Raw genomic sequence first — 7147 nt, 5'->3', positions numbered from 1 at the left:
GGATGAGGTGTAATGCTTACTCCCAGGCCATGCATCTACCACCTGTTTCTTGCCTCTGATTCTGAGCCTGAACCTGGTCTTGCTTTGCATTGTTCTCAGAATATTCAGACTTGTTTCTCTGCCAGCTCATTTAGAAGGTAGAGCCATTCCCCACAAGAGTGGCCTTTAGTTCAGTCTGGAAGAAGAGGCACAGATGCCTACTCCCCCAGACACTTGATAAAGCCTTGTTTCAGCAACTACACTTACCAAGTGCCAGTTTTTAAACTGAACACTTAAAGTGAGAATATAGCAGTGGACAGGATAAATGAGGCCTCTGCTCTCAGTAATTTATATTCCCATAACAAAGACAAGAAAGTAAGCTAGTAAAATTATCTCAACTCAGACACCAGCTATGAAACGTAAGGGAAGTGAACGCAGTGGCTTACTGGCCAGGAAAGCCATCTCTGCAGAGGTCACTTGATATGTGAGCTGGAGAGAGAGTACCAGGTAAAATAAAGCAGGTGTGAAGATTTTGAAACATAAGCATGCTTGTTTCTGGGCATAGGTTTAATCCCTGCCCTTGAGCATAGTTCAGGCAAGACACTGACATGCACAATGACGATACAAGGCAGTGACCAGTACCATCTCAGAGAAGGGCAGGGAGGGCTTGCCCCTTTCTGGTGTGGCAGGAGATACGAAATTTGCTAGAGCATGGTACCTACTAAGGTTGTAGTTTATGGCCTAATAGAAATTAACAGGTAAATATTATTAAAGCATATATACATACAATACAAAGGAAAGAGTGAGAGAGGGAGACTTTTCATGCAGAAAATAGAAGATCCTGTGAGCCCAAAACTGGCTTGTGCTTTACAATCTGTACAATAGCCACTAACATTATCTGGGGCCTTATCATATGCCAGACACTCCTTCACACGGATTATCTTCGTCCCACCTATGAGATCTGTAGGAACCTGCTCAGCAGGGAGATGTATCTCCCACTCTCCTTATACTCTCCTGCCATCTCCCACCTTCAGCTCAGAAGAGAGCAACCTCCAATCACCTCACTCCAGCTACAGCAGTAAGCTCAGTTATCCAGAAGGCATGGGTAGTAGCAGAACCAGTCCAAAGAAACATGTCTGCCAACTTTCCTGGTAATGACAGAACACCAGGAGCGTTTTGAAAGACACCCCAATCTAACTAGGGAGAGCCTGTCTACTAACAGACTTTAGGCTCGGGGGAGAGGTGACTTAAAGGTACATGCCTACATCAGGAGCCATGCCCAGAAAAGAAGACTGTCCATGCTCCGGACTTACAGCTTTTCTTTGTTGTGTCTGCTGAGCAGACTCATTTCTCACATTCATTCATACAGGGTTACTTCAGGGCTGTTCGAGCCTCAAGAATATAGAGGCCTATCTATCTTTGCAGTAAAACAAGCAAATAAAATAAATAAACTGGGATGTCTTTAAGAAAAACTGGTTCCCAAACAAGCCTCCTAGGATCCTCAGAGCATTCAGGACAAAGTCCCATTGGATCAACTCACAAGGGCTTCCCAGTCTGGTGCCTCCGGACTTCTCCAAGCTCTCATCTCTGCTAGACTCCTTAGCAACAGCCATTTTCTTGACAGTTTCCTGATCACTGTGCTCTGACTTCAACTTCTGTCCTGGTCTTTTTGACTACTTTTGTCTGATTGAAATGCCTATACTCCTTTCATCAAATTGTCTCCTAAGTGTCTTTCAAACCTCCACTAAAGCATCTCTACCTTCTTTTATCCTTTTAACTTTGTATTGGTTCTTTCTGAATTTCACATCATGCACCCCAGTCCCACTCATCTTCCCTTCCTCTCATACCTGACCTCTACCCTCGCAACCTTCCCTACAACAGAGAAAAAAAGTTCTCCTTGTGGACGCTGTAGTGTGTCACAGAGCAGATGCCCTTTGTCCACACTTCTTTGCTAGCAAGTGTTCATTGCAATGAGTCTTTGCTCTGGTTTGAGCCCCACCCGCACTCCCGGGCTTCTGCTACTCTGTCAATACTGGAACCTCGCTGGGACTCAAATATCCTGTTGATGCCCTTTGTCATGGAGATCTTCTAGTTTTAGATCTGTAGGATTGGCCCCTCACACACTCCAGCAGTTCATCAATGGGGTAGGTGTTGGGGTGGGCCAATTCAGAGCTCTGGATCTGGATCTGGGCCTGAGAGTTTTCTGAGCTGGTCAGCCTGACAGCTTGCTCAAATCCCACACCACTGGGGCAAGTTCTGCTCTCATGCCTGGGGTAGGGGTTGGGGGGTTGGGGTAGTATCTATGCCCATGCTACCAGGACCCAATTAGTTCTACTGCACCTCTAGGTGAGGTCAGGACTCTCCTGGCATCTCTACTTTCTTTCCCCAAGTCCTACTCTCCCCTTGTTGCCCCTGCCTGAGTCATGTGCCCTGTTTCCCCAACATTTCATGCTCAGTCATTACAAAGATGACACCCTTTAGAGATGGAATTATATTTCTGTGTTCCAGCATGACATCTTACAGAGAGATATGATATCCTAAAGATTCTGAATAAATTCACCAAACTCAAGCCACCTGAGTCTATAAGTATCCCTGAGGTCCGACCCTGGCAAACGTGATTATGTCCCAGTCTCAGACAGTGGCCATTTTGCTCATTCTTTCTAGAAGCTACATGTAAGAAATAAAGGCAAGGGGCTATATCATAAGAACCAAAAAACGTCTAGAGCTGGTAAGCCAGAAGAATGGAAAGATAACGACTAAGCCTTTGGAATCAGATAATCTTTTCAGAGTAGCAGTCTGGCCGGTTCTTGTCCTAGCTCACTACATCTCAGCATTAAGAGTCCTTAGAGATTTTCCATGAAATTCTAAGAGCTCCTTAGAGGTAGACAGCCTGAGAGTCTGGTTCCTATCCCAACTCACTCAGAGAATTAAAGTTTATTTGCTACTAAATTTGTTTGTTTTTTTGTTTTTTTGGTTTTTCGAGACAGGGTTTCTCTATGTAGCCCTGGCTGTCCTGGAACTCACTCTGTAGACCAGGCTGGCCTCGAACTCAGAAATCCACCTGCCTCTGCCTCCCAAGTGCTGGGATTAAAGGCGTGCGCCGCCACCGCCCGGCTTGCTACTAAAATTTAAAATACTACTGCCTGGGCACTTTTGACTTGTGGTTCATTGTGGCCCCAGACCATTTATGATGTAACATCATCACTACCTTTCGTTCTTATTTCTTCAACCATTCCTCACTGTGATCTGGTCTCTGGACAGTTGGCAGGGTGGGGGTGGGGAGGATAGAAGACATCTTAATTTTTGCCCTGGTATTACATGAAGAAAGGAAGCATAGGTGTTTGTTGAGACTCATTTCATACATGATTCCAAAAGACTCTGGAAAAAAGCCTCCACAACTTGTTTCCCTTCATTTGATCTTTGCAGCAATACAATAAGAGTAATATTAAATTTCCATTTTACAGAGGAGAACACTGAGGAAGCCACATCGTAAATTTTGAGTCAGATCTAAATTAAAACCCCAGCTTTGTCTCTCATTAGCTGTCTAACCATGCACTCTGAGCCTTTGAGTTCTCATCTGTAAGTAAAATAATAGTCCTGTCTCCAAAGTTAAAAGATAATAAAACAACAGGACATATAAAACTCCTAACACTAATGAACACGCAAAATCGTAGCTGCTAGATTGAGCCTCTGACTTGTGCAAGGTGCATGTATCTATAGAGGGTGAGTCTGCTGCAATGTAAATTTTCCTTTAGAATATAGACTTCTGCTTCTGGAGCATATGTTTCTATTATGTTATTTCCTGAACAATGTTGCCATTTTCAGAAATCCTCTTTCGGGAATTTTGAAAGGCTTGAGCCCTGATCAGATGAGGAGCAGATGTTGAGAATCTGGGGAGTCTTGAGGCTGGATTCAGAAGCTGGAGGGGAAGAACAGGTCACATGGGCTATGGCAATGCTTTAGCATCTGCTGGACCCATTGCCTACACTTAGGCAAGGACAAGAGGGTAGGGAATACGATGAAGGCAGGCAGCCCTACAGCCAGCAAGCTAACATCTGGATCGGGAACTAACACCTGGAATTTGGGGCCAGGGTATATAAGCTTATATCATTATTTATATGTAGCTTACCTGAGAATTATATTTTGCTTATAAAAATTGTATTTTTTTATGTGTCTGTGTATTTACCCACAAAAAGTTATGGCTTTAAAGTAAGCTGTTTGTGTGTTGAGTATGATGGTTGCTTTTTTTATTGTTTGTTTTTTTGTTTTGTTTTGTTTTGTTTTTTTTTGAGACAGGGTCTTCTATGTTGCCCTGGCTGTTCTGGAACTCACTATGCATACTAGGATGGCCTTGAACTCACAAAGAACCTCCTGTCTCTGCCTCTGTGCTGGGATTGAAGGTATCCACCACCACGTCTAGCTTTGTGATGGCTACTTTTAAGGTCACCTTGCTACAAGTTAAAGTTGCCTGAGAAGCTGTGCCTAAAGACTTGTCTTAATGCCTCAGCTGATACTCCAGCTCTGTAAGCTGCCATAGCAGGCCAGACTGTTCAAAGGGGACATGGGCAGAAGGAAGTCTTTGCCTTTTGCTTGGCCTTCCACCTTGCTGTTGTCAATTAAGTCTCTTGTTGCTATGATGATTTCTTTGCTGATACAAGAACCTCCATTTGCAGGCTTCCATCATTAAGAGCCAATGGCTCTCCAGGAACCTTCCAGTTTTCAGTGCTAGATTAGGACTACTGAGGCCCATATCTTAGTGGACTGAGCAACTACTAGATTATCCATCTCTTAGTGTGAAAAGCCAGTGTGTGACTACTCCAACAGGACCAAGCAATAACCAGGCTCCCAGCTTCTTTGGTATGAGACAAATGTGGTTACTATCTAACACAGCTGTGTATGTATGTATTTATATATGTACATATATATGTATGTGTGTATGTATGTATAGAAATCCCATAACAATCTCAGTGCCAGGTATGGATTAATTCTTTTGGAGTTCCTGGCTAGTGGCATGGACATTCCCCCAAAAGAGTATAAACTATAGCCAATGTTCTGGTTACCCTCCAAAGTTTGACAGTAAGATTCTATTGCTGAAGATACCACATATTTGAGTCATAGAACATGGAGAAATCAAGCTGGCATTCACTTGGAAACTTTACCCCTGTTGGCTAAGCTTTCATAGTAGTGGAAGGTGCTGTGCACAATGCTGGCAGAGAAAGGCAATCATTCTTACCCAGCAGCTGTTACAGCATGCACAAGATCTGTACAAACTCAAGCCAGACAAAACCCAAGCATGGAGACAGGAAAAGGATATAAATTCCATACCTAGCTGAGGAGCTTTTGGCAACCGATAGCTCCTGGGAGAGGGAGCTATCCTTTTCTTTAAGGATGTGGTCCCTGGTAGGTCAGCTGCTCTCCAGTGGAAGGCTACACATCCAAGAGTCTATGGGCAACACAAACTGGATTTAATGGGTTAAAAAAAAAATAAAAGGAAGACACAATATTGAGTGGGTAGAAAAGGAGCGGTGGATCTAGGAGGAATTGGGGAAAGGGGGTGACTATGATAAAAATATGTTGTGCAAAGTTTTCAGAAAACTAAAAAAAAAAAAAAAAAAGATTTGATAATTGTCTGTCTTCAGGAAAGTTTTCCAGAGGAAGAACCACTGTTGCCAGGTGAGAACCTCACTGTGGCCTGAGAGGAAAGCAGAGGCCTTTCCAGATCCATGGGGCTCAGATGTTTTCCTTGTTTGACTTTGAGAGTGGAAATGTCCCCTGGCTCATGATCCCTGGAGCCGAATGCTGGATTAGCTGTAGCTCCTGTTGGTTTAGACCTGGTTTGGACCTGACCCCTGAGGCTGTGTGAATTGGGTGTCCCCAGTACAGGTTGCTGCTCTCCATCCGTCCAGTATGCATTTGTCCTGGCCTGTGGTGAGCAGAGGGGGATGACACATGGAAAGCCAGGTAGCAGCTCTGAAGAAGTCAAGGATTAATGGGAATTTAGCTTCAGAGCTCATTGGGAAAACTCACACCCCACTGGAGCTGGGGTTGATTGGCTGAAATCTCTTGTTTTCAGTTTGCCTCTGGGCAGCAGCCTGCCGTGCTCTCTGGGTACTCCTGGGAGAGGAAATTGCTCTGAGGTCAAAGATCTGAGTTTGTTGGAGGTTCACTAGAGACCTTCTTTCCAGAAGCAAGCAGCCTGCCTCTGGAAAGCGAGTGACCCTCAGGTAGCCTTCTATATACTACCTTATCTGTCCTCTTTCTGTGCATGGCCTCCTTCCGATCTCTCTTCTTTCTGTCCTCAGCTCACACTAAATGGCTTTCTTCCTTGGGTGTCATTTGTGTGTTGTGAGAATATGATCTGTCCCAGAAGATTTTGATATCAATAGAGTGGAGGAATCTCAATAGGGTCAAAGTTACTGAGGATGACTGATGTACTTAACTCTGTTAATTGCATGGACAAATGACTGTATTATCTTCTTTCCCAGGAGAACATTCCTGGAGTGTCTAGCCCTCTTTCCAACCTCCTGGTGTGGCATTTGAGACAGCTTTCTAAGCAATGCATTTGCTAAATGCTTGGGTGGGAAGGGTCACAAGCACAGGCCCTGTGACTGACTGAGCTTGAGTCCCAGGTGTGCATTTTGGGCTGTGCTTCTGAGCTAACTGATTTCCTCCTTTGAAGTCAATATTCATATATCTAGGTTGTAGACAGATTCAGAAGTGACCAGATACTGAAAACGCTCCATAAGACAGAAAGTTCCTCATAACCCTTAGTGTTACCACAGGGTTCCATGGGGGGTGTAAAATAAATAAGACCCCACTTGTAAGGGTTTATAGAATGAAAGGGAAGACAATGGGGGCACATCTGCAAAACATCAAGAACAGACTGTTTCTAGGTAGCTGAGGCTGTTCAGGAAAACTCTTGGAAGAGAATACTCACACACGTGGACACTCCCCAAGCTGTTTTTCTGCAGAGCCTCACATGCTGCCTTGTGACAAGCCAGATAACAAGTGCAGGAAGTTACAGGCTATGCTTGTCATGGAATCCAGACTTCCTGGGGTACAGTCAGGTCTCTACTAAGAAGTGAACCCCACCACTGTCTGAATTGCTGCAGCTGACATAATTTTTCCATCTCCTGAAAGTAACATCAGGAGGGGACACAGAGAGAAC

Source organism: Arvicanthis niloticus, chromosome 5 (assembly GCF_011762505.2).
Source record: "Arvicanthis niloticus isolate mArvNil1 chromosome 5, mArvNil1.pat.X, whole genome shotgun sequence".
Lineage (NCBI taxonomy): Eukaryota > Metazoa > Chordata > Mammalia > Rodentia > Muridae > Arvicanthis > Arvicanthis niloticus.
This window is presented reverse-complemented; position numbering follows the sequence as displayed.